The sequence below is a fragment of the Rhinoraja longicauda genome, chromosome 10 (genome assembly GCF_053455715.1).
Source record: "Rhinoraja longicauda isolate Sanriku21f chromosome 10, sRhiLon1.1, whole genome shotgun sequence".
In the NCBI taxonomy this organism is placed as follows: domain Eukaryota; kingdom Metazoa; phylum Chordata; class Chondrichthyes; order Rajiformes; family Arhynchobatidae; genus Rhinoraja; species Rhinoraja longicauda.
In genome coordinates this window covers 26,890,552-26,916,201 of record NC_135962.1, presented here as the reverse complement: position 1 = coordinate 26,916,201, position 25,650 = coordinate 26,890,552, and the positions used below count along the sequence as shown (strand labels likewise).

At 42.6% G+C, this 25,650-nt stretch overlaps 1 long non-coding RNA gene across 1 annotated transcript in view; it reads right to left on the bottom strand.

Annotated features, from left to right (window-relative positions):
* Positions 1-2,100: 2,100 nt before the first annotated feature.
* Positions 2,101-25,650, bottom strand: part of LOC144597299 (uncharacterized) — a 162,412-nt gene continuing 138,862 nt past the window's right edge. Inside the window, exons 2-3 of the long non-coding RNA XR_013547729.1 lie at positions 2,411-2,568; positions 2,101-2,181 (exon numbers count right to left, since the gene is read on the bottom strand). This is a non-coding gene — a long non-coding RNA (uncharacterized LOC144597299). The remainder of the gene's footprint in view (positions 2,182-2,410; positions 2,569-25,650) is intronic.

Below are 25,650 nucleotides of genomic sequence, written 5' to 3'. Positions count from 1 at the left end.
TTCCTGTTGTTTGGTAACTGGCAATCTCTGTAAGGCTTTGAGATAAATGTTCATTATGTCTTTATGTCTTTCAACTGATTTCCCCCAGCAATGTTTGGGGAATTCCTGCAGAAATTCAGGACCAGAATGTCCAAAACTCGTTGGATATTAACAGCAAGCACGTCAGGGTGAGTGTTCTTGCCAATACCCAAACCCACATATATGCCGGCATCAAGTTTAGTTTCATTTAGTTCAGTTTATTATGTCACGTACTGAGCTATAGTGAAAAGCTTTTGTTTGCATGTTGTTTAGTCAAGGAAAAGACTATACTTGAATACAATCAAGCCATCCACAGTGCATGCATAAAGAAAATAATGTTTGATGCAAGTTAAGTCCGGTAAAATCTACTTAAAGAAAGGGTAGAACGACATTTAGTACAAGATGTGGCATTGAAGTAACGGCTGCCTCGCCAACAGTCTGTCTTATCCTTTTCTTCCTTTGTTGTTTTTAGTATGTGTCAAATATATGTTTTAGTGTTCTTTAGCTTTGTTTTATGTGGGGGGTGGGGGAGACTTCTTTTAATCTCTTACCTCAATGGAGATGCGATTTGTTTCCGTATCGTATCTCCGTCTGCACTGCGGCCTAACATCGAGGAGCTAGCAGCCTCTTGCTGGGGATCGACCTCGGACAACTGTGGTTAGGGACCAACGTCGGAAGCTCCAGGCCGTAGGAACTTCGACCGCCCCCATCGCAGGAGCTTCGACCTCCCCGATGTGGGGGCTTCGACTGCCGGCTGTGGGAACTTCGATGGTTCGACTGCCCCGACCACCCGAGAATAAAGAGGGAAGTAGGTTAGACTTTATTGCCTTCCATCACAATGAGGAATGTGGGGAATCTGCTGTGGTGGATGCTTATGTTAACTTTTATGTAGTTGTGTGTCTTGTTGCTTTTTTTAATATCACTATGGTAAATCGAGTTTCACTGTACATTAATTGGTACATGTGACAATAAAATATATTTGAACCTTTGAATAAGGTCTCCAAACAGGTAGATGGGAGATCAGGACCACTCTCTAGTTGGTGAGAGGATGGTTCAGTTGCCTGATAACAGCTGGGAAGAAACTGCCCCCGAATCTGGAGGTGTGCATTTTCATTTCTGTACCTCTTGCCTGATGGGAGAGGGAAAAAGAAGGAGTGACTGGGGTGAGACTGGTCCTTGACTGTGCTGGTGGCCTTGCCAAGGCAGCATGAAGTGTAGATGGAGTCAATGGAAGGAAGGTTGGTTTGCTTGATGGACTGGGCTGCATCCACAATTCTTCTGCTAACACATTTGACGTTGAGATGTGATTCTTAAGTAGTTAATATTGGCCATGAGGTCTTCTTCAATTGCTAGCTCACTGCTCCTCAGATAGTTTCTGAATGAACTAAAGACTTGGGCATGGAGCGCAAGAAGAGGCAGTAAATGAGATACACTCAAAGAAGAAGCGTAGAAACAAGGAACGTTTACTAAAGAAGACACAAAGTGCTGGAGTAACTCAGCGGGTCAAGCAACCTCACAGGAGAGAATGGATAGATGATGTTTGGGGTCGGGACCCTTCTTCATACATAGTTCTTTATTAATGAGTAAATTAGGAACTCCTTGTTAGAAGTTCCTTGTTATCACTAATGGCTCCCTCAGTTGCGAAAAGTTAATAGACCTTTAGACTTTAGAGATACAGGCCCTGCGGCCCAAGCCAGTCCGCGCCGACCAGCGATCACCCCATAGGCTAGCACTGTCCTACATACTGGGGTCATTTACAATTTACAGAAGCCAGTTAACCTACAAACCTGCACGTCTTTGGAATGTGGAGGAAACGGGAGCACCCAGAGAAACCCAACTCCTTCACAGTGAGAAGATACAAACTCTGTGCAGACAGCACCAGTAGTCAGAATCAAACCCAGGTCTCTGGCACTGTGAGGAAGCAACTCTCCCGCTGCGCCACAGCGCCGTTCTGATTAATAGTTCTTTAATAATTAATAATTTAGCAACTGCCGTTCCTTGTTATCTTATTTCTGACTTTCTCAGTTGCGAAAAGTTAATAGATACTTCTAAATACCAGAGAAAACTCACCATAAATGTTCCCTCCGTGGATTTAGCTGAGTAATCTGGTAAGCGGTGAGTTCCACCAGGGAATGTACTGCACTCACTTGCCCAGAGCCATGGCTGATGAGAGAATTGTACAATGTGCAATGAATAGTTTGCAGTTTCTCATTTTAACAGCAGGTACATAAAGACATCAAGGCTCGGTCATACCGATTTTGTTTACTGTGCACAGTATAAAGAATTGCCAGTACGGGGATTAGACATAAATATTAAAACTGCAAGCTGGACTCCAGATGCAATATTGGTTTCATTTACTTTTTGAAGAAAGGTCAGGTTGGGTTAAGCTCACCTAATAACATTTCCAAGAATTGTTAGACTGAGATTGATTGCTCGTGCTTCATTGAATCTGTCAGAAGTGACTCCTGCACTTCGCTGCCTTCCATTGCCAGACAAACCCGCCAGGTCAATCTCCGACTGCCTCACACCATGTTGGTCTGCAAACACCTGCTGTGAATATGAAGCAGTTATTTATTTACTCATCAAACTATGATCAGAGTACCTGCCTAACTGAGTGAAATGCAACAATCAGCTTTAGATTAGTTTAGAGATTACAGCATGGAAACAGGCGTGGGGATGTGGATGTGGAGTGAGAACGAAGGGGGACCCAGTGGAGGGGAGACTGCTGCCATGTCTGGCGGCAGGCAGTGGATAGACTGTTCGGTGAACTTTTGTAACTTTGTCAGGGCCAGACGTGGCAACAATTGTGTACTGCCTAGGTGAGATCAGCTCCATGATTTTACTGGGATGTATGCAAAACACAGCATTTCACTGTATCTCAGTACATGTAACAATAAAGTATCATCATCATCATCAACGTGCTGGAGTAACTCAGCGGGTCAGTCAGCATCTCTGGAGAAAAGGAGTAGGAAACTTTCTGACCCAAAACGTCACCAATCCCTTTTCTCCAGAGTTGCTGCCTGACCTGCTGAGTTACTCCAACATTTCGTGCATATCTTTGGTATAGACCAACATCTACAGCTCTTACACATGGAAACAGGCCCTTTGGCCCAGTGATCGATCACCGGTTCTATACTATCCCACTTTCAGATCCTGCGCACTAAAGACAATTTACAGAAGGCAATTAACCTCTAAAACCCACAGGTCTTTGGAGTGTGGGAGGAAACGGAAGCACCCATGGTGCCAATAGTCAGAATCGAACGTGGGTCTCTGGCGCTGTGAGGCTGCAGCTCTACCGTTGAACAACTGTGTTAATAACTGAGCAGACATAAACGCTGAAAAATGAAATGCTAAACATAAAACATGAAAACCTGACGACGCTGAGCAACTGGTCGCAACTATCAGTTTGCCCTCAAAAGCAGAGAACATTGGGCTCATTAGTTAAAGAAAAAGGTTTATACAAATATTTTAGTGGTCGACATGCACTCAGTGGGTTGAAGGGTCTGTTTCCGTATTGATTGATTCTCTGACCAAGCAATCCCTCAACAAGCAAAGAGATACAGACTGGCTGCCAATTCAATTTCTTTCATGTCGATTATTTTGCAGAATTTTAAAAGACTGAGGGAATTAGAACAGGCAAAAAGCAGTGCATTCACTTGTAACATCACAGCTGTGTTAATGGCACTGGGCTTCTGTGATTCATTGATCCCTGACAATATATTACTTTTCAATAATGCCCAAGCATTGAATGACATGGCTCTAATTGAATGCACATATGGAATAAATTATGAACAGGAAAAATCCTTGCCGTTGACAGTCAATAGACAATAGACAATAGGTGCAGGAGTAGGCCATTCAGCCCTTCGAGCCAGCACCACCATTCAATGTGATCATGGCAAATCATTCTCAATCGGTACCCCGTTCCTGCCTTCTCCCCATACCCCCTGACTCCGCTATCCTTAAGAGCTCTATCTAGCTCTCTCTTGAATGCATTCAGAGAATTGACCTCCACTGCCTTCTGAGGCAGAGAATTCCACAGATTCACAACTCTGACTGAAAAAGCTTTTCCTCATCTCTGTTCTAAATGGCCTACCCCTTATTCTTAAACTGTGGTCCCTGGTTCTGGACTCCCCCAACATTGGGAACATGTTTCCTGCCTCTAACGTGTCCAATCCCTTAATAATCTTATATGTTTCGATAAGATCCCCTCTCATCCTTCTAAATTCCAGTGTATACAAGCCTAGCCGCTCCAGTCTTTCAACATATGACAGTCCCGCCATTCCGGGAATTAATCTAGTAAACCTACGCTGCACGCCCTCAATAGCAAGAATATCCTTCCTCAAATTTGGAGACCAAAACTGCACACAGTACTCCAGGTGCGGTCTCACTAGGGCCCTGTACTACTGCAGAAGGACCTCTTTGCTCCTATACTCAACTCCTCTTGTTATGAAGGCCAACATTCCATTGGCTTTCTTCACTGCCTGCTGTACCTGCATGCTCCCTTTCAGTGACTGATGCACTAGGACACCCAGATCTCATTGTACGTCCCCTTTTCCTAACTTGACACCATTCAGATAATAATCGGCCTTCCTATTCTTACCACCAAAGTGGATAACCTCACACTTATCCACATTTAACTGCATCTGCCATGCATCCGCCCACTCACACAACCAGTCCAAGTCACCCTGCAACCTCATAGCATCTTCCTCACAGTTCACACTGCCACCCAGCTTTGTATCATCTGCAAATTTACTAATGGTACTTTAAATCCCTTCATCCAAGTCATTAATGTATATTGTAAATAGCTGCAGTCCCAGCACCGAGCCTTGCGGTACCCCACTAGTCACTGCCTGCCATTCTGAAAGGGACCCATTTATCCCCACTCTTTGCTTTCTGTCTGCCAACCAATTTTCTATCCATGTCAGTGTAAATAATGGAGTCAATAGTGGACAATTCATTTGCTTTGTGGCACAGGACAATAATGTCTTAGCGCTAGACAGCTAAGGCCACTAACCTGATGGACAACCAAGACACAAGTATAAATCAGTGCTATTATGCCACATTTTCAAGACCACAAGATCATAAGACATAGGAGCAGAATTCCACCATTCGGCCCTTCGAGTCTACTCTGCCATGCGATCATGGCTGATCTATTTTTCATACTGAACCCCATTTTCCTGCCTTTTTCCCATAACCTTTGACGCCCTCACGAATCAAGAGTCTGAAGAAGGGTCTCAACCCAAAATGTCACCTATCCATGTTCTCCGGAGACGTTGCCTGACCCGTTGGTTACTCCAGCACTTTGTGTCCTTTTGTGCAAGAACTTATCGATCTCTGCTTTGAAAATACCCAATGACTTTGGCAATGAATTCCACAGATTCACCACCCTGTGGCTAAAGAAATTCCTCCTCACCTCCATTCTCGCACAGACCAAGAAGAGATGCAATCAAGTTCCACAGTTAAGACCCAGATCATCAGGCAAACCAACCTTCCTTCCATTGACTCCATTTACACTTCAGGCTGCCTCAGCAAGGCCAGCATAACCAAGGACCAGTCTCACACCAGTCCCCCTCTCTTCCCCCCTCTCAATGGTTCTTGATTAATAAGGGCATCAATGGTTACAGTGAGAATGCCGGGGAATGGGGTGAGAGGAAAAAATAGATCAGCCATGATTGAATGGCGGAGCAGCCTCGATGGGCCAAATGGCCTCATTCTACTCCTATGCCTAAGGTCTTATGGATCAAGAAATTGGTTATCAAACAGAAAGCAAAGAATGGAAATAAACAACCCTAGGATTAGCAGGTTATAACCAATGGCTACCAGGTATTAGTGCTTGGGACTCAACTATTTACAATCTATATCAGCAATTTGCTGAGGATACCAAATGCTATATTGTCATGTTTTCGGATGTAACTATACTAGATGAGATTATTTAATTGTGAAGAGGATGTGAAGAGGCTTCAACTGGAAATAAGCAAATTGAAGGAGTGGTCAAGAACATAAGCCATGGAATTTGATGTGAAAAAATGTGGTGATCCACTTTCAACAAGAAAGGTGAACTGTTTTTTCTAACATGCTGAGAGATGGAATAATGTTGATGTACAACATGATTTACATGCCCTTGGACATGTAGCTGAAGGATAAATACAAGTGAAGCAAGTGATTAGGGAAGTAAATGGTTTGTTGGTATTTAGTCAAGTGAGCAAGAGTGTTTCATTATCATATGTCGTGAACCGGAACAATGACATTCTTACTTGCAATAACATCACAAAAGATCTGTAAACACAGTAATCTATCGATTATATAATAAACAAACAAAAAACAAGAAGTTTAATAAATTTTAAGAAAACAATGTAATGCAAAATTAAACAAAGCGCAAAGTCCCCAGTGCAACTCTGGCAGTTTGGAGTTTAGTTGGAGTTCGTAGTGTTCAATAGCCTGATGGTTATAGGGAAGAAGCTTCCCGTGAACCTGGGCGCTACTGTTTTCAGACACCTATACCTTCTTCCGGATGGCAGAAGGGAAAAGAGAGCGTGGCCAGGTTGGTGTAGGTCTTTGATATTAGCTACCTTTTTGAAACAGCAACTCTTAAAGATCACTTCGATAGTAAGGAGGACAGGGGTATGTCATTAGGGTGGCACAGTGGTGCATTGGTAGAGTTGCTACCGGTGCCAGAGACCCGGGTTTGATCCTGACTATGGGTGCTGTTGGTACAGAGTTTGTATGTTCTCCCTTAGTTCGCCCTTGGGTTTTCTCCCAGTGCTCCAGTTTCCTCCCACATTCCAAAGACGTGTAGGTTTGTAGGCTAATTGGCTTCTGTAAATTGTCCCTAGTGTATAGGATAGAATTAGTGTACAGATGATCATTGGTCAGCGCTGATTCAGTGGGCCAAAGGGCCCGCTTCCACACTTTGTCTCTAAACTAAACTAAATTAAAGGAAGCCAAAGCCTGTGTTAGAATAACATCATAGAATTTCTCCCTCTCGTTGACCAGCTTTAATTCCATGTGACGAATGTGGACTTTGCGAAAGATGTAAAAAGGCAATTCACAGAGATTAACATTTGGAATTTCAAGCAGTTCAAGGATTAAAATGATATTTGTAAAATATTCGCAACTTTAATATTTCCAGTATAAATAATTTAAACCCAAGAATTTTGTTATCAAAAAACTGTTATCCCCATATCATGCACTTCTTACCAACTCTGATTAAAATAATGTTATATGCATTGCTGAACTGGTAGCAATTAATTATCCTTAAATTAAAACCTCACATATACTTACTCAAGAGATGCTATTTAATAGAAAATCCAATAAATAATATGAACATCCAATAAAGATTTTCACCTGTTGTCAAATAAATATAAAACACTGATACGTTCTACTCAGTATCATTCTCAAAAGCACGCATTAAGTGGGAGACCAAAACAACACAAGATCGCCATTTTAGCGCTGTGTATTTTTGCAATGCACAGGTGCAGCATTACCATATTGTTGCATATATACATCACATGTATCCCCCCTTAGAATTGTGATACTTTTCTTCCATCTAAAGCATACTAATACGTATAAAACAATCCAATATCAAAATGGTCTTTATATCCATTATGTTTCCAAAGTATTTTTCTATAACAAAACCCAATTTAAATAAGTCCAAAAATATGCATCATTTTGTATCCAATTACAATCCAAATCAAAGTTTACATATCCAATTCTTATTTTGAATGTGAGTATCATCTTCAATGTAATGTCGAAAGAGTATTCATGCTACAATCCTTTCCATTAATAATAACCACATTTTCGTGGCGTTTACATTATCCATTTAACAGAGTCAGCATAGTCAAGTCCGTTGTCAACATCCGTAGTAATCCGGTCGCTTTCTATTTTGCTTTGGGTCCTGCATTCTTCGTTGAACTCTGATGTCGCGTCCTCGACGGTGTCATCGTGGTTGCTTTCGTCGAAGTTTTCATGTGCAACACTTCTTTCTTTGACATCTTCATCGAACACTGTGGGCGTACCCATGTCAAAATCTATCGAATCTCCCGTTTCGTTGGTTGTGGGAGAGTCGATTTCGCGTTTCAGAATCTGGTCTGCGTGACGTTTCCAGATTTCTACACCGTTGACGTGAACCTCGACCTGGTACGAGACAGGACCTAGTTTCTTTGCCATACGTCCTGGTACCCATTTCTTCCCTCTCGCATAGTTGCGCACTAGCACACTCTCTCCCTCCTCAAATTCTCGAGCTGGGCGTGAATCGTGGTGCAACTTTTGCGAGAATTGTTTGTCACCAATGGTCGCATTTTTATCTGGCACCGCGATGTTGAAACGCGTGCGAATTTTCCTTTTCATCAGCATTTCAGCCGGCGTTTGCGTTGTAGAAGTTTGCGGCATTGAACGATACAAAATGAGGAATCGAGCGACACGCGTTTGCAGCGGTCCCAACATCTTGCGCAGCGCTGTCTTCACCATCGGCACAGTGCTCTCTGCGAGACCATTGGTTGCTGGATGGTATGGCACACTTTTGACATGACGAATGCCATTCGCTTTCATGAAGTTTGCGAACTTTTCGCTAGTGAAACATGGGCCGTTGTCAGAAACCAGTGTATGCGGAAGGCCATGTGTCGCGAACAAGAAGCGAAGCTTGTCGATAGTGACGTCACTGGTTGATTCACTTGTGATATGCATTTCAATCCACTTTGAATATGCATCGATGAGAACAAGCAACATCTTTCACTGTACCGGGCCGGCATATTCGGCATGAGCCCGCGACCACGGTAGACTAGGATGCGCCCATGAATACAATGGTGCTTTGGGCGGATCCCACTAATGCATTTGGCATTCTGAACACGCTCGGACTTTGTGCTCTAAGTCCTTATCGATTCCAGGCCACCACACACAACTGCTAGTGATCGCTTTCATCTTCACAATACCCGGATGGGCATCATGCACTTCCTCGATCATTTGCGAGTGACATTGGGGTGGTAGTACAACATGACTACCCCAGTGAAGACAACCCTCGTGAATGCTCAGCTCCACTTTGCGACTGAAGTAGGGCTTGAAATCATTATTTGGTGGTTTGTCTGGCCACCCGTTCATGATGTATTCGCGAACACGAGACAGAATCGGATCCCTCTGTGTCATGGTGCGAACACGCGATGGAGTGATGAGCGATTTCTCCAACTCGCTCATCAGAAGGACGATTTCTCCTGGTATTGGCGCTTGCGATACCGTCGCTCGTTGTGGGAGTCAGCTAAGCGCATCCACGTTGGCGTTGGCTAAGCCCGGTTTGTACGTGATGTCGTACTCGTACACTGCCAGTGTTAGCGACCAGCGAATCACTCACGGCGAAGCCATTAGCAGAATGGCCTTGTCGTTACTGAACAACCCAAGAAGCGGCTTGTGGTCGGTGTTGATTACGAATCGTCATCCGTACAAGTATGCGTGGAACTTCTTGACGCCGAAGACTATGGCTAGACCCTCCTTATCCAGCTGCAAGTAGTTGCGTTCGGCGTTATTCATACTGCGTGAAGCATAGCCTATTGGCATTTCCGTGCCATCTTCCATGACATGTGACAGCACTGCTCCTACTCCGTAAGGGCTGGCATCGCAGGAGAGAACGAGCGGCTTGTTGCTGTCGTAGTGCATCAGAACTTTGGACGATTTCAGGCTTTGCTTAGCTTGTGCGAACGCATTCCGTTGAGCTGGTCTCCAGTGCCATCAAACTGTTTTGCACAGCAGTTGATGAAGCGGTTCGAGCATGGTTGAGAGATTAGGCAGAAATTTGCCGTAATAGTTCAGCATCCCAAGGAACGCCTTCAGTTCTCTGACGTTCTTCGGTTCAGCCAGCTCATCGATGGCTTTGACTCGTTCATCCACTGGCTGCAGCCCTTCAGTGCTCACCTTATGGCCCAGGTATTGGACTTCATTGACAAGAAAGGAGCATTTTTCTCGTTTCAGTCGTAGGCCTGCATCTTGGAGGACTTGTTCGAGGTTGTTGAGGTGTTCTTCCTCGGAACTACCTGTGACGAGCAGATCGTCCAGATAAACAGCAACTCCAGAAATCACCGCCAGAAGATTGTCCATCGTACGCTGAAATACAGCCGGTGCTGTTGAAATGCCAAATGGCATTCTGGTGTATTGGAATAACCCGCAATGGGTATTTATCGTCACCAGTTCACGGGATCCTGACGACAAAACCAACTGCTGGTAAGCGTGTGACAGGTCAAGTTTGGTGAACTGCTTCCTCTTCACCAGCTTCGTAAACAACTCATCAAGCCGAGGTATCGGATATGTATCAGATCGAGCTGCTGTATTCACCATTAACCTGTAGTCTCCGCAGATTCTCACACTACCGTCTGCCTTGTCAATGGAGACAATCGGTGCCGCCCATTTCGAGTGTTGAACGGGTTCTATGATTTTCTCTTCCTGTAAAATCGCCATTTTAACTCTGTGTATTTTTGCAATGCATAGGTGCAGCATTATCATATTGTTGCATGTATACATCACACACTCAGAAATGTATTCACAATTGCCTTCACCGAATGTGGATGTCTAGAAGTTTATCCTCAGATGGAAAGCGCTAAATGGGGCAACAGTGAGTTCCACACTACTTTAAAAAATTGGAACGAAGTAGAACATGCAACTATAGTTCCACCACTGATTTTCCTTGCTGGATTATCTGTTTTGTCAGACCCACAGAGGTCACAGCCTCTGAGCAGAGTCTAACGGTACTGGAATGGTCCGCCTAGGCCGCCCATGGGTTGAGATACCGGGCCACAAAGTCGGCCTCGGAAGTCGGCTATGGGAATGGATTCAAAGTCTCCGGCCAGGCCACAGTTCCAGAGCCCCGGCCGCAGGGGGCAAATCAAACCCACCGATCAGAAGTCCAGCCACGGAAGTCCCAACGAGGTCGAGATCAGCCGCCTTACCCGGCGTAGGCGTCACATTTTTGGGGGGACTTCTTGTGGGGTGGGGGGGGGGGGGGGGGGGTGGATTTCACGTGCGCTCTCGTAATTTTGTCCCGATTAAAGGAAATGCCGGACCACCAGTTGCTGGAAAATTGAATGTGGAGCGACTACCTTGCAGCATATTTAGTGCTACCAACCACAAATGCATTTCCAAATTCAACTTTGAAGCAGTTTAATAGTCTACAAATAAAATATAATAAATTGTGTAGAGTGCTAGAAGACCAACATTGCCCGGGAAACTGTATCCTGGAAGGGATTATTCATAAAACATAAAACAATATAGCACAGAAATGGGCCCTTCGGCCCACAATGTTTGTGCCAAACATGATGGCAAGTCAAACTGATTTCAACTCCCTGTAATGGGCCATATCTATTCCCTGCATTTCCACGTGCCTATCCAAAACCTCTTCACCTATCGTGTCTGCCTCAACCCTGGCAGTGCGTTCCACGTCCCCACCATCTCTTTGTAAAAAGTTGCCCCACACAACTCTATTAAACCTTTCCCCTCTCACCTTAAAGATATGCCCTTTAGTGTTGGACATTTCCACCCTGGGATAAAAAGGTTCTGACTGTTCACCCTATCTATGCACTTCATCATTTTATATACTTCTATCAAGTATCCCCTTCAGGGAATAGGGTGGAAATGTGGTAGATATCTCTTGATATTAACCTATTCACAGATATAGAGGCTGGGAATGTTGAAATACAACGATACATTCCCAATGTGTAGGAAGGGTCTCCTCCACTGTCAAACTCTACTGTCAAACTCCACTGTCAAACTCCACTGCCAAACTCCACTGCCAAACTCCACTGCCAAACTCCACTGCCAAACTCCACTGCCAAACTCCACTGTCAAACTCCACTGCTAAACTCCACTGCCAAACTCCACTGCCAAACTCCACTGCCAAACTCCACTGTCAAACTCCACTGCCAAACTCCACTGCCAAACTCCACTGTCAAACTCCACTGTCAAACTCCACTGTCAAACTCCACTGTCAAACTCCACTGTCAAACTCCACTGCCAACCTCCACTGCCAAACTCCACTGCCAAACTCAATTTGGAGGAACAGCATCTCATATTTCGCTTGGGCAGCTGACAACCCAGTGGTATGATTTCTCTAACTTCAAGTAACCCTTCCAACCCTCTCTCCGTCCCTCCCCCACCCTAGTCATCATGCTAGTTTCATTGTCATCCTGCTAAGTTTCACTGTTCGTATCACTTGTTATCACCTTCTCCACAGCCACCAATGAACCATTGGGGGCTCCAGCTTTCCTTGATCATCGTTGCTGGCTTTGATTTGTCCTTTTGCATTCCTTTCATCCACTTGTTCTATGTTCCTTTTCATATCTCTCGTTTCCCTGTCCCCTGTCTCTCAGTCTGAAGAAGGGTCTTGACCTACAACATCACCTATTCCTTTTTTCCAGACATGCTGCTTGACTCGCTGAGTTACTCCAGCATTTTGTGCCTATACATTCCTAATGATGCGATAGAAGTTCAAATCATCCTTTTGATGAAAAATATTACTTTCGAGTTGAAGGAGTTGAAACTAAGCTTATCGTACCTCTGGCTTACTGACAGCACTACAGATTGTGTTTCTCATGTTCCATAAAGGTCATCCACATTCAATGACCCGCATTGTACTTCAGAAAAACAGTTTTAAAGTATAATAACATATAATAAATACAGAAGGGTTCAAAATACTAGAGGTTTGAGCCACATCTATCATGTGCTTTGTCGAGAAGGGAACTGATAATTCTTTCCAACTATTTTATTAGTTTAGTTTAGTTTAGAAACAAAGCGGAAACAGGCCCTTCAGCCCAGGCCGACCAGTGATGACCCCATACACTAGCATTATCCTACACACACAGGAGGGTTCTTCTGGCCGTTCTTTGTTTCTACATTTTACACTTTGTTTTGGTGCCTGTACAAGTGCTTGTGCTCATCAAGCTCAATGTTCTGTTCTGCTTTGAAATTTCAAATTATATCGTACAAATAAAGCATTTGAACTCTACCTGCCTTTCATTAGAATCTCTATAGATCCTAGTTGTGGATAATATCGAGGTAATATTTTACACTGTGAACAGAGAGATACAATTTCAATAAAATGCTCATGATGTATTTGTCTACGGCATCTATTATATCTCTTTTCAACCTCTTGCTGAGCCCACAGATATTAGGAATCAATTTTTACCTCTGTGGGGTACCTCAGCAATTGGCAACTCTCATCAAATAACGGAGTGCACGGCACACATTTTTTGCCATTAGTTCTGATGTCGAATGGAGTGGAAGTTCCCCCAGACAGGGTTCCCTGCAGGAGGCATGAGATTGGAAAATGACCTCTGTGGATGAAATATCAGATTGGATCAACAACCTCCATTTAAGAGAATGACTGGCTATTCACCTCACTGTTGATATGTGCAAAAGCACTACTAAATTTGTTTCTGTATCAAGATTCACCAATTTCAAAACCATCCAGTGTACTAAAAGTTCTTTGAGATATTTTTGAAAGGCCTGATTAGCTATCGCACAAGTGCAAAGTACTTAGTTTAGTTTAAAGATACAGCGTGGAAACAGCCCCTTCGGCCCACCGATTTCGTGCCGACCAGCGATCCCCACACACTAGCATTATCTTACACACAATAGGGACAATCTACAATTTTCCGTAGACAATTAGCCTACAACCCTGTACGTCTTTGAAATGTGGGAGGAAACCGGGGCACCGGTAGAAAACCCAGGCTGTCAGAGCGAGAACGTACAAACTCCATACCAACAGCATCCATAGTCAGGATCAAACCCGGGTCTCTGGCGCTGTGAGGCAGCAGCTCTACACTACTGCTGCTCCACTATGCCGCCCCTAATGGCAATATTTGGCAATTGATATCCTGTACACATCAAGGAAAAGATTCACCTCTATCTTGTCCAGAAACTCAATTAGATTTTTTTCTCGCAACACATTGCAAGACTAAACAAAGTCCGTCTCTCCACGATTCAATTAGATCGATTCAATTAGATCCAATAAATGTTCGTGGATAAAGTTTTTCTGGGCTGGAACAAACTTAGTTTAATTTGTTGTCATGTGTATTGAGGTACAGTGAAAAGATTTCTGTTGCTTGCTATCTAGTCAGCGGACAGATTGTACATGATTACAATCGAACCGTGCACAGTGTACAGACACAAAGTAATGGGAATAACGTTTAGTGCAAGATAAAATCCGATTAACTGTAAAGTCCGATTAAAGATGATGTACCAAGCTTTACAAGGAATTGTCACTGGGCGTGCAAGCTTTATTTTTTTTACTACTTTAAGGATAAACTCAAAGTTGAAGCAAGAAGCCTTCAGGAGGAAGGGGCAATGCTGTAATAGCAAAGTAGTCATATAATCCCTCATACAAGTATGACCTCCTACCAATATTTTAACAATAAAATAATATTTGACATCTAGGAAATCAGCTTACAAAACGAATTGCTTCAGATACTCTGTTTAACTGAAAGATTCATGTTTGACCTTGCTTCTCATCAAGATTATAAAAAGGATATTTGTCTTGCTTCAAATAGTCTTGGCTGTAACACTTCTCATACTGTGAAATGATTTTTAAAAACTTGTACAGTGCAATACTTGTTATTCTTAAGGATTTTTTTCTTTTTAAACAATATTTTGGACAGCACTGTGTCCTAATGCCTTCTCTCCGCTGCCTACCACATGGTAACAAACCTATGAACTATGAAGCTACAGTAGAAACACGTGTCCCCTTTCAAATCCTGTAACATGTCACGTGTTATTCTTTTTAAATATCCGGCCTAATTAATCACAACCTCTGTTCAGTGGTTGAGCCTCTCACTACTGGCAGTGATTTAATGGCCATAATAGATGCTATTAATTTAAATGACAGATGAAAAATTGTCAGATTTAATAATACTTTATTCATTTTTGTATTCTATTAAAATAAAACACATAGATATTTAGGCCAGCCGGGTCAACTATTTTGCACTGCTTATTGTGTCACATACATTAATCAAAGCCTACCGTTAAATGAACACGTTTTGCCATTGATCATAATTTTTCACCGTGGAGCATATGCAAGAGTACCAAAACACTAAGTAGTAGGTAAACCGTATATGCCCAATTGCAACCACACATTTTCTTTGAATAGTGTTGCTTTAATTTAGCATCAGCCATTTAAAGTATTGTGCTTTGCACCAATGCACTTTATGCTGTCTACAGCGCCAACTTGTGGTGACGGGCTCAACTGGCATGGAAAGATTACTCATCTGGGTTGACAGGAGCATGCATATTTTACAGTGTGCATCATATGTGCAATTGAATATAAATCTATTTAAGAGCTTGTTGTTTTAAGCAGTGAGGGATCATTGGCACCCCATTTTACTCTGGTTGAAGTGTTCTATGTTCTCCCTTATTTAGTTTCATTTAGTTTAGAGATACAAGGATGGGAAGGGTGCAATTTAAGCTGGAAAGGGTGCAGAAAAGATTTATGTTTGTAACTGGGACTAGAGGACATCAGTTTTAAGGAGAAGCTGGAGAGGCTGGGATTTTTTTTCCTAGCACGTCGGAAGTGAAAGGTTGGCTTGTAGAGCTTATAAAATGTTGAAGGGCGTGGATAAGGTGGATACCCACCATGTTTTCCCACAACTAGAGTCGACAACTAGAGGACTTAGATCTAAGGTGAGAGGTGAAAGTTACCTGAAATTTAATTTCATACCAAGAACGGTAAGTATATGGAATGAGCTGCTTGATGAAGCTGCCAGGGCAGATACAATTACAATGTTCAATTACAAGACTATTGGACAGGTATATGAATAGAAAAGGTTTAGAGGGATATGGGCCAAATCCAGGAAAATGCAACTTGCTTGACATCTTGGTTGGCATGGATGAGTTGGGTGAAAGAGCCTGTTCTGTGCTTTTTGACTCTGTTTTCTGTCTTGCCGTCATTTCACCAGTCCCTAACCAGGTCAGTTAATTGTCTTCACTGAAAGGAGCTTTAATTTTAGTTAAGTCTCCACATAGATCTCTGCTGAATGCCTTCCTGAACTCCATTTAATTACATTCCCCATCGACAAGTTCAATTACTTCCTCAAATAATTCAATTCCATTCATTAGGCACGATCTATCCTTTATGATTCCATGTTGGCTCTCTCTAATCAACTCAAATTTCTTTAAACATTAAGCGACTCTGTCCTTAATTATAGATTCTAATAACTTCCCCAAAACAGATGTTAGACTAAATGGTTTATAATTTCTTGTTTTTTCCTTCTTCCACACCTTCTTTATGAAGTAGTATTTTATGTGCAATTTACCATGGAGTCGACAACTCCTGAGTGGAAAAACGTTTGCATAGTAATTCAAGATGTCCATTTTTTTCTCTTGCTTCCTTTTAAAACCCTGTCTGGAAACTAACAGGTCTTTAAGGTGCTTTTTTTTGGTATATTTTCCTATCACTGTTTTCTGGTTTAAATTTACTTCAATGAGTTATAGTCCCAATTCAGTGGGAAGTTAGGTTGACCAGAAGGCAGAGTGCGATTTGCCAGCCTTCCACTGGGTGTGAGGTTTTCTGTGCACAGAGACGAACCAAAGACAATAGGTTTCATTCATTTTGTAGAAATACAAAGTTATTTGAAAGTCTTATTAAGTGTTGCTTAATTAGATTAGGTTTGACAACAATCAGATTAACAACCAAGGTAAATCACAGTGGAATGCAGTGCAGCAAAGTGTGGAGTCGTGCATTCTGGTAGTAGGAATGAAGGCATAGATTATTTTCTAAATAGGGAGAGGGTTCAGAAATCAGAGGTGCAAAGGGACTTGGGTGTCCTGGTGCAGGATTCCCATAAGGTTAATTTGCAATTGAATTGACAGTAAGGAAGGCAAATGCAATGTTAGCATTTATTTTGAGACAACTGGAGTTTAGAAGGATGAGGGGAAACCTCATTGAAAGTTACCAAATAGTGAAAGGCCTGGTTAGAGTGGATGTGGAGAGGATGTTTCCACTAGTGGGAGAGTCTAGGACCAGAGGGCATAACCTCAGAATAAGAGGACGTACCTTTAGAAAGGAGATGAGGCGGAATTTCTTTAGTCAGGGGATAGTAAATCTATGGAATTCATTGCCACAGAAGGTTGTGGAAGCCAAGCCACTTGATATTTTTAAGGTGGATATTGACAAATTGTTGATTAGTAAGGATGTTAAGGGTTATGGGGAGAAGGCAGAAGAATGGAGTTGAGAGGGAAAGATAGATCTGCCATTATCGAATGGTGGAGTAAACTCGATGGGCTGAATGGTCTAATTCTGTTCCTATGATTTATGAACTTATTGCTGCATATAAGCTACATTCAATCCCCATTTTCTTTTAGGGACATTCAAATTGAAAATGCCTTTATTGTATTAAACTGAAGCTTAACATTTCATCAATAATTTAAGGTTATCCATTGCAATCTTTCATTTCGCACATCAACATGCTCTGAAAATTTTAATTAAAAGAAATGGAACAATTTCTATTGTAAACCTAGTCAATCTGTTCACTCATGGGAGAGGCGGACATTAAGGAACATGTAAGAAAGATATAGATTTACTCTTATAATTATATCATGGTCGGTCAAAATAGCATTAAATAAGGCACACAATTCATACTGATCTTGTAAGGATATTAAACTTTTAAATACATGTGTAACCTATCTGTCTATCTCCTGTACCTGATCAAAATAGATTATTTCTGAACTGCATTGTGTTATTTTCTGATGTAAATTATGGCCTTTAAGTGGAGTAGTTTATTTGCATCACTGGGCTACACATTGCCCACAACTGTAAAAAAGATCCACATTGCATGTTTTGAATGTAAAAAGCAAAACAATTTATAAAGCCAGGAATCAGTGGAAATATCTTACAGAATGGACAGCATTTATTTTGTCAATCAACCATAAACATGTTAATCGGCAGCAGATGTGCCTAATTATTAGTCAATTATCTGACTGACTTCCTACATGGCGTGAAGCAGATAGAATGTGTTTTCAGGCTTTCTGTTACTCCTCTGTCATTAATCGTCACTGGTAGGGGGTTTTGATTCTGATAAGAAAGCAGACCCTGCTAATGACTGTGAGTAATTTCCATGAATATGGAGAGGATGGTGTGTCCTTCCCATTGATTCTGCAGTTCTTGCCTACCACAAAAGATACATTTTGGGTATCCACTAAATAGCAACAATAATCATGTGTAACACAGCAAATATTTAACGCTTTCAGTATGATTAATTTCACTCATAGTCATAGTCAAAGAGTCGTACAGCGTGGAAACAGGCCCAACTTGCCAATACCGACCAACATGCCCAATCTACACTGGACACACCTGCCTGTATTTGGCCCATATCTCTCGAAACCTATCCTATCTATGTCCCTGCCTCAACTACCTCCTCTGGCAGCTCATTCCATATACCCACAACCCTTTTAAAATCTTTCCCCCCTCACCTTAAATCTTTGTCCTCTGGTTCTCCATTCCCCTACTCTCGACAAAAGGCTGTGCATTTACCTGATCTATTCCTCTCATGATTTTGTACTCCTCTATAAGATCACCCCTCATTAACATCATTGGAATCAATGTGATCAAGAATCATTAAAATGAGTATGATTCTTTGGAGAATCTTTGGTACTAACAGAGATCTTAATTTTATTCTGCTGCTATGTCCAGTTGCTATTTTAATTCAAAACTCATTTTTCAGAAAAGGACACAAAGTGCTGGAGTAACTCAGCGGGTCAGGCAGCATCTCTGGAGAACATCGATAGGTGACATTTCAGGACAAGACCGTTCTTCAATCACATTTTCATAAGGCATAGGCAATTTTTTATTTTCATAAGGCAGAATTAGGCAATTCGGCCCATCGAGTCTACTCTACTATTCAACCTTGGCTGATCTATCTTTCCCACTCAACACAATTCTCCTGCCTTCACTCCATAACCTTTGACACCCTTACAAATAAAGAACCTATCAATCTCCACTTTAAAAATACCCAATGACTTGGCCTCCACGGCCATCTGTGGCAATGAATTCCACAGATTTACCACCCTCAAGAAATTCCTCCTCATCTTCTTTCTAAAGGTACATCCTTTTATTCTGAGGCTATGTCCTCTGGTCCTATACTCTCCCACTAATGGAAACATCATTCCACATCTATTCTATTCAGGCCTTTCTCTATTTGGTAAGTTTCAATGAGGTCTCATCCTTCAAAACACCAGTGAATACAGGCCCAGAGCCGTCAAACGAACATCATACCTTCCATTGCTCTGCTTATGAAAGTGGACCATTTGGCGATAATTACCCAGATTATATTTTTCATAGAGAGCACACATCTGGCTAATTGTGCAATTTTAACAGATAGAGACATAGATTAGAGTTTAAGAAAAAGCATAGGGCCATGTTGGAACAGCTGATAGAGCTGCTGCCTCACAACGCCAGAGACCTTGGTTCGATCCTGACCTCAGTTGCTCTCTGTGTGGAGTTTGCATGTTCTCCCTGTGACTGCGTGGGTTTCCGCTGGGTGCTCCGGTTTCCTTCAACATCCAAAAGACGTGCAGGGTTTGTAGGTTATTTGACCTCTGTAAATTGCCACGTGTGTAGGGAGTGGGTGTGAAAGTGAGATAACATAGAACTAGTGTGAGGAACGGGTTATTGATGGTTGGTGTGGACTCAGAGGCCTGACGGGCCTGTTTCCATGCTGCATTTCTAAAACTGAAACGGAAACATATTCACGCCCTGATTTTGTCTAAACCGATGGCAGAAAAATAAACTCCACCTCTTCTGAATGATCCAGAATTATTAACAGCGGCTCACTCTAATCCTAAGGGGTCAATTAGCTGGATATTTGATTTACTATGAAATGTTATGGTGTACACACAATGTTTTGGTTTGCAAGCCAGAAGGTGCCAATTGGCCAGTGTATGAGTTTGGCCGAATTGTTAAATGAGATGTGGTCATTAATGGATGTAATGTGACATATGTCACAGACTTTACATAGTGTGTAAATATGTGGTGCCCAATGAGTTACTTTCCAAATAAATATATTTTCTCCGTGTGCGAGAAGCATTACGAAAATATATGTAAAGGTTGACTTCATTCAGATACTTTTTACTAGTATCATATCCAGCTGCTGCGATAATCCAGGCAGACAGGCTCTCTGGACTCATAAAGCAGGGAGGGCCCACGTTTGTTGTGAGATTTGATGGTTCCTGATAAATGTAATTTTCCCCTCCAGCTGGGTCACTGCACAAGCACCTGGTGATGTAAGGCCTTGCATGTGGCTCACATTAGACACATCCAGCTGTGTTACTCCAGCAACTGCACTGACCTTCCTACTTCTAAGTTATTCACAAAGCAGTTCAAACGTTATATCCAAGAACCCTCATTCAGTATTGACTAGAACAACATCTTTCAAAAAGAGACGCACAGAATTTATCTTTGTTTACTAATTGTAAATTATACATTAAATGTTCATTTTACTAAAGCTGGCGTCAAAACCAGGCGACTCTTTGTGTGCTGATCCCAGAAGTGGATCTACAATCATTCATTACAATCGCTCCACTCTTTTAAACATCTACTTCAGACTTTTAATCAGTAAGGGTGTCAGGGGTTATGGGGAGAAATCAGGAGAATGAGGTCGAAAGGAAAAGATGGATCAGCCATGATTGAATGTTTGAGTGGATTTGATGGGCCGAATGGCCTAATTCTGTTCCTAGAACTTATGAACTTACTCCAACAGCAGCATTTCATACTCCAACGATACATAGAAAACATAGAAACATAGAAAATAGGTGCAGGAGTAGGCAATTCGGACCTTCGAGCCTGCACCGCCATTCAATATGATCATGGCTGATCATCCAGCTCAGTAACCTGTACCTGCCTTCTCTCCATACCCCCTGATCCCTTTAGCCACAGGGCCACATCTAACTCCCTCTTAAATATAGCCAATGAACTGGCCTCAACTACCTTCTGTGGCAGAGAATTCCACAGACTCACCACTCTCTGTGTGAAGAAATGTTTTCTCATCTCGGTCCTAAAAGACTTCCCCTTATCCTTAAGCTGTGACCCCTGGTTCTGGACTTCAATAGACAATAGACAATAGGTGCAGGAGTAGGCCATTCAGCCCTTCGAGCCAGCACCGCCATTCAATGTGATCATGGCTGATCACTCTCAATCAGTACCCCGTTCCTGCCTTCTCCCCATACCCCCTCACTCCGCTATCCTTAAGAGCTCTATCCAGCTCTCTCTTGAAAGCATCCAACGAACTGGCCTCCACTGCCTTCTGAGGCAGAGAATTCCACACCTTCACCACTCTCTGACTGAAAAAGTTCTTCCTCATCTCCGTTCTTCCCCAACATCGGGAACAATCTTCCCGCATCTAACCTCTCCAACCCCTTAAGAATGTGATATGTTTCTATAAGATCCCCCCTCAGTCTTCTAAATTCCAGCGAGTTTAAACTGCGATAATTCCAGCGATACTCCCTTTTATCCTGTATCTTTACACTGTGGACGGCTTGATTGTAACCATGTATAGTCTTTTCGCTGACTGGTTAGCATGCAATGAAAAAAGCTTTTCACTGTACCTCGGTACATGTGACAATAACAAACAATAATAATTTTAAAAATCAAATAGAGTTTATTCATAATTTTTAATGTGGAAAAAAGTTTGGAGAAAATAGCTTTCCGATTGAAAGAATCAAATTATTTGTTTATCATTACAAAAGGCTTAATATATGCCAATTCAGGGAGAGCGTTTGAGATATAAAAGCACCTTTCTAAATCTGGAAATGCATTCATTTCTGCAACACTATATACCAGTAGCAGCAATGCACACAGCACTACATGGACAGCGGCAGCGTCTTCGCCCGCCCCGAATCGCGGGGCTTGGGTCGGCCCGCCGCGGACCTTTCACCGTCCGGCGCGGCCTGGAATAGGCCGCGGGATTTTTCTCCGCCCGGTGGGGGCTTCAATGTCAGGAGCCCCGACCGCCCCGACGTGGCAACTCCAACAGCCTGATCGCTGGGGAAAACAGCAGGGAAGAGAAAAGACATTCTGGCCTTCCATCACAGTGAGGAGGGACTGGAGGAGACTCACTGTAATGGATGTTTCTTTTTGTTTGGTGTTAGTTTATGATTGTATGTGTTATTGCATTTTTATTGATTATTCTTATTGGCCTTATTGTTGAACTGCGGGTAATGTTTCATTTCACTACACATTTATGTGTATGTGACAAATAAACGACTATTGATTGACTATTGACTTCATAACTTCTCGGAGCAGAGTTATGCCATTTGGCTCATCAAGTCAACTCTGCCATTCAATCATGGCTAATCTATCTTTTCTTCTCAACCGCATTCTCCTGCCTTCCTTCCATAACCCCAGACACACTAACTAATTCAGAATCTGTCAATCACCACCTTAAAAATATCCGTTGGCTTAGCCTCCACAGACGTCTGTGGCAATGAATTCCAGATTCACCACCCTCTTTCTAAAGAAATTACTCCTCATCTCCTTTCTAAAGGTACATCCTTTTATTCTGAGGCTAGGGCCTCTTGTCCTGGACTCCCCCTCTCCACATTCACTCTATCCAGGCCTTTCACGATTCAAATTAAATTCAGAAAACACAGTATTAAATTCCAAAATGTAGATGTGCAGCCATTATATTATGTGCATGAAGTTAGTAACAGGAATTGCATTTTTAGTCACTAATCTCTTGTGAAACCTGGCTTTTAGCCCACATTTTGCAACTCATGATGAGTTAATTGCACCGACCTCACACAAAAACAGACTTTGCAAAGACCAAGTGACTTCAATGGTGTGAAATTCATAAATCCCAACTTTAATTTCACTCGGGGGATTTCATGCAGTCAGCATGTAAAATCATCGATTCAGCAGTCAATCGTCTTCATGAATTCCTACACTAGCAAACAAGGAAACAAGAAGCAAATTTTATATATAAGTAAATGTACTTGACTGATGTGAAAACTAAGAGCAAAGAAGCTGAAAAATATATATAAATATATATAAATTTAGTTGTGTAAATTGTGTAATGCCATGGAGGACAGCAGAAATTGTTCAGCAATAGTTATGACTTGATTTAGACTTTTGATATACAGCGCTGAAACAGGCCCTTCGGCTCGCCGAGTCAACGCCGCCCAGTGCTCAACCTGTACACTAACACCATCCTACATACTAGAATATGTAATGGATTAAAGAACAGAAAATGCAAGAAACATCCAGTATCCATGGAAATAAAAACCTGTCACAACTCGACAAATAATCTCTGACCTGAAGTATAAGAAAATAACTGCAGATGCTGGTACAAATCGATTTATGCACAAAATGCTGGAGTAACTCAGCAGGTCAGGCAGCATCTCGGGAGAGAAGGAATGGGTGACGTTTCGGGTCGAGACCCTTCTTCAGACTGAGTGAGGGGGTATGGGGAGAAGGCAGGAACGGGGTACTGATTGATAGTGATCAGCCATGATCGCATTGAATGGCGGTGCTGGCTCGAAGGGCTGAATGGCCTACTCCTGCACCTATTGTCTATTGTCTATTGTCTATTGTGTTCATTTCATCCATTGGCCTCGTGATCTTGGACACCTCAATAAGGGTCACGACTCAGTCTCCAACTTTCCAAAGAAAAAATTCACTGCGATTACTACAGTATTTGAATTTATTGGTAAAATCTTACATTTGTTTGAACAAATGAAAAGGATCCCACAGGTGCATTTAAAAGTTTATGAATAATATCAGAAAATTATTGTCTGGAACCAGAATTTCCATTCCAGGCTGTTTATTCCAGCAAATACTCAATTGCTAAATGAAACATGCTGGAAATCTGAAAGAAAAATTACTAAAACGTTCAGCGGGCCAAGCCTGCGTGGCCTTCAGCAGGCCAAGTAGACACTTCAGGTCAGAGATTTATTCACAAAATGCTGGAGTAACTCAGCAGGTCAGGCAGCATCTCGGGAGAGAAGGAATGGGTGACGTTTCGGGTCGAGACCCTTCTTCAGTCTGAAGAAGGGTCTCGACCCGAAACGTCACCCATTCCTTCTCTCCCGAGATGCTGCCTGACCTGCTGAGTTACTCCAGCATTTTGTGAATAAATCTCTGACCTGAAGTGTCTACTTGGCCTGCTGAAGGCCACGCAGGCTTGGCCCGCTGAACGTTTTAGTAATTTTTCTTTCAGATTTCCAGCATGTTTCATTTAGCAATTGAGTATTTGCTGGAATAAACAGCCTGGAATGGAAATTCTGGTTCCAGACAATAATTTTCTGATATTATTCATAAACTTTTAAATGCACCTGTGGGATCCTTTTCATTTGTTCAAACAAATGTAAGATTTTACCAATAAATTCAAATACTGTAGTAATCGCAGTGAATTTTTTCTTTGGAAAGTTGGAGACTGAGTCGTGACCCTTATTGAGGTGTCCAAGATCACGAGGCCAATGGATGAAATGAACACAATAGACAATAGACAATAGACAATAGGTGCAGGAGTAGGCCATTCAGCCCTTCGAGCCAGCACCGCCATTCAATGCGATCATGGCTGATCACTATCAATCAGTACCCCGTTCCTGCCTTCTCCCCATACCCCCTCACTCCGCTATCCTTAAGAGCTCTATCCAGCTCTCTCTTGAAAGCATCCAACGAACTGGCCTCCACTGCCTTCTGAGGCAGAGAATTCCACACCTTCACCACCCTCTGACTGAAAAAGTTCTTCCTCATCTCCGTTCTAAATGGCCTACCCCTTATTCTCAAACTGTGGCCCCTTGTTCTGGACTCCCCCAACATTGGGAACATGTTATCTGCCTCTAATGTGTCCAATCCCCTAATTATCTTATATGTTTCAATAAGATCCCCCCTCATCCTTCTAAATTCCAGTGTATACAAGCCCAATCGCTCCAGCCTTTCAACATACGACAGTCCCGCCATTCCGGGAATTAATCTAGTGAACCTACGCTGCACGCCCTCCATAGCAAGAATATCCTTCCTCAAATTTGGAGACCAAAACTGCACACAGTACTCCAGGTGCGGTCTCACCAGGGCCCGGTACAACTGTAGAAGGACCTCTTTGCTCCTATACTCAACTCCTCTTGTTACGAAGGCCAACATTCCATTGGCTTTCTTCACTGCCTGCTGAACCTGCATGCTTCCTTTCATTGACTGATGCACTAGGACACCCAGATCTCGTTGAACTCCCCCTCCTCCTAACTTGACACCATTCAGATAATAATCTGCCTTTCTATTCTTACTTCCAAAGTGAATAACCTCACACTTATCTACATTAAACTGCATCTGCCATGTATCCGCCCACTCACACAACCTGTCCAGGTCACCCTGCAGCCTTATTGCATCTTCCTCACAATTCACACTACCCCCCAACTTAGTATCATCTGCAAATTTGCTAATGGTACTTTTAATCCCTTCGTCTAAGTCATTAATGTATATCGTAAATAGCTGGGGTCCCAGCACCGAACCTTGCGGTACCCCACTGGTCACTGCCTGCCATTCCGAAAGGGACCCATTTATCCCCACTCTTTGCTTTCTGTCTGTTAACCAATTTTCTATCCATGTCAGTACCCTACCCCCAATACCATGTGCCCTAATTTTGCCCACTAATCTCCTATGTGGGACCTTGTCGAAGGCTT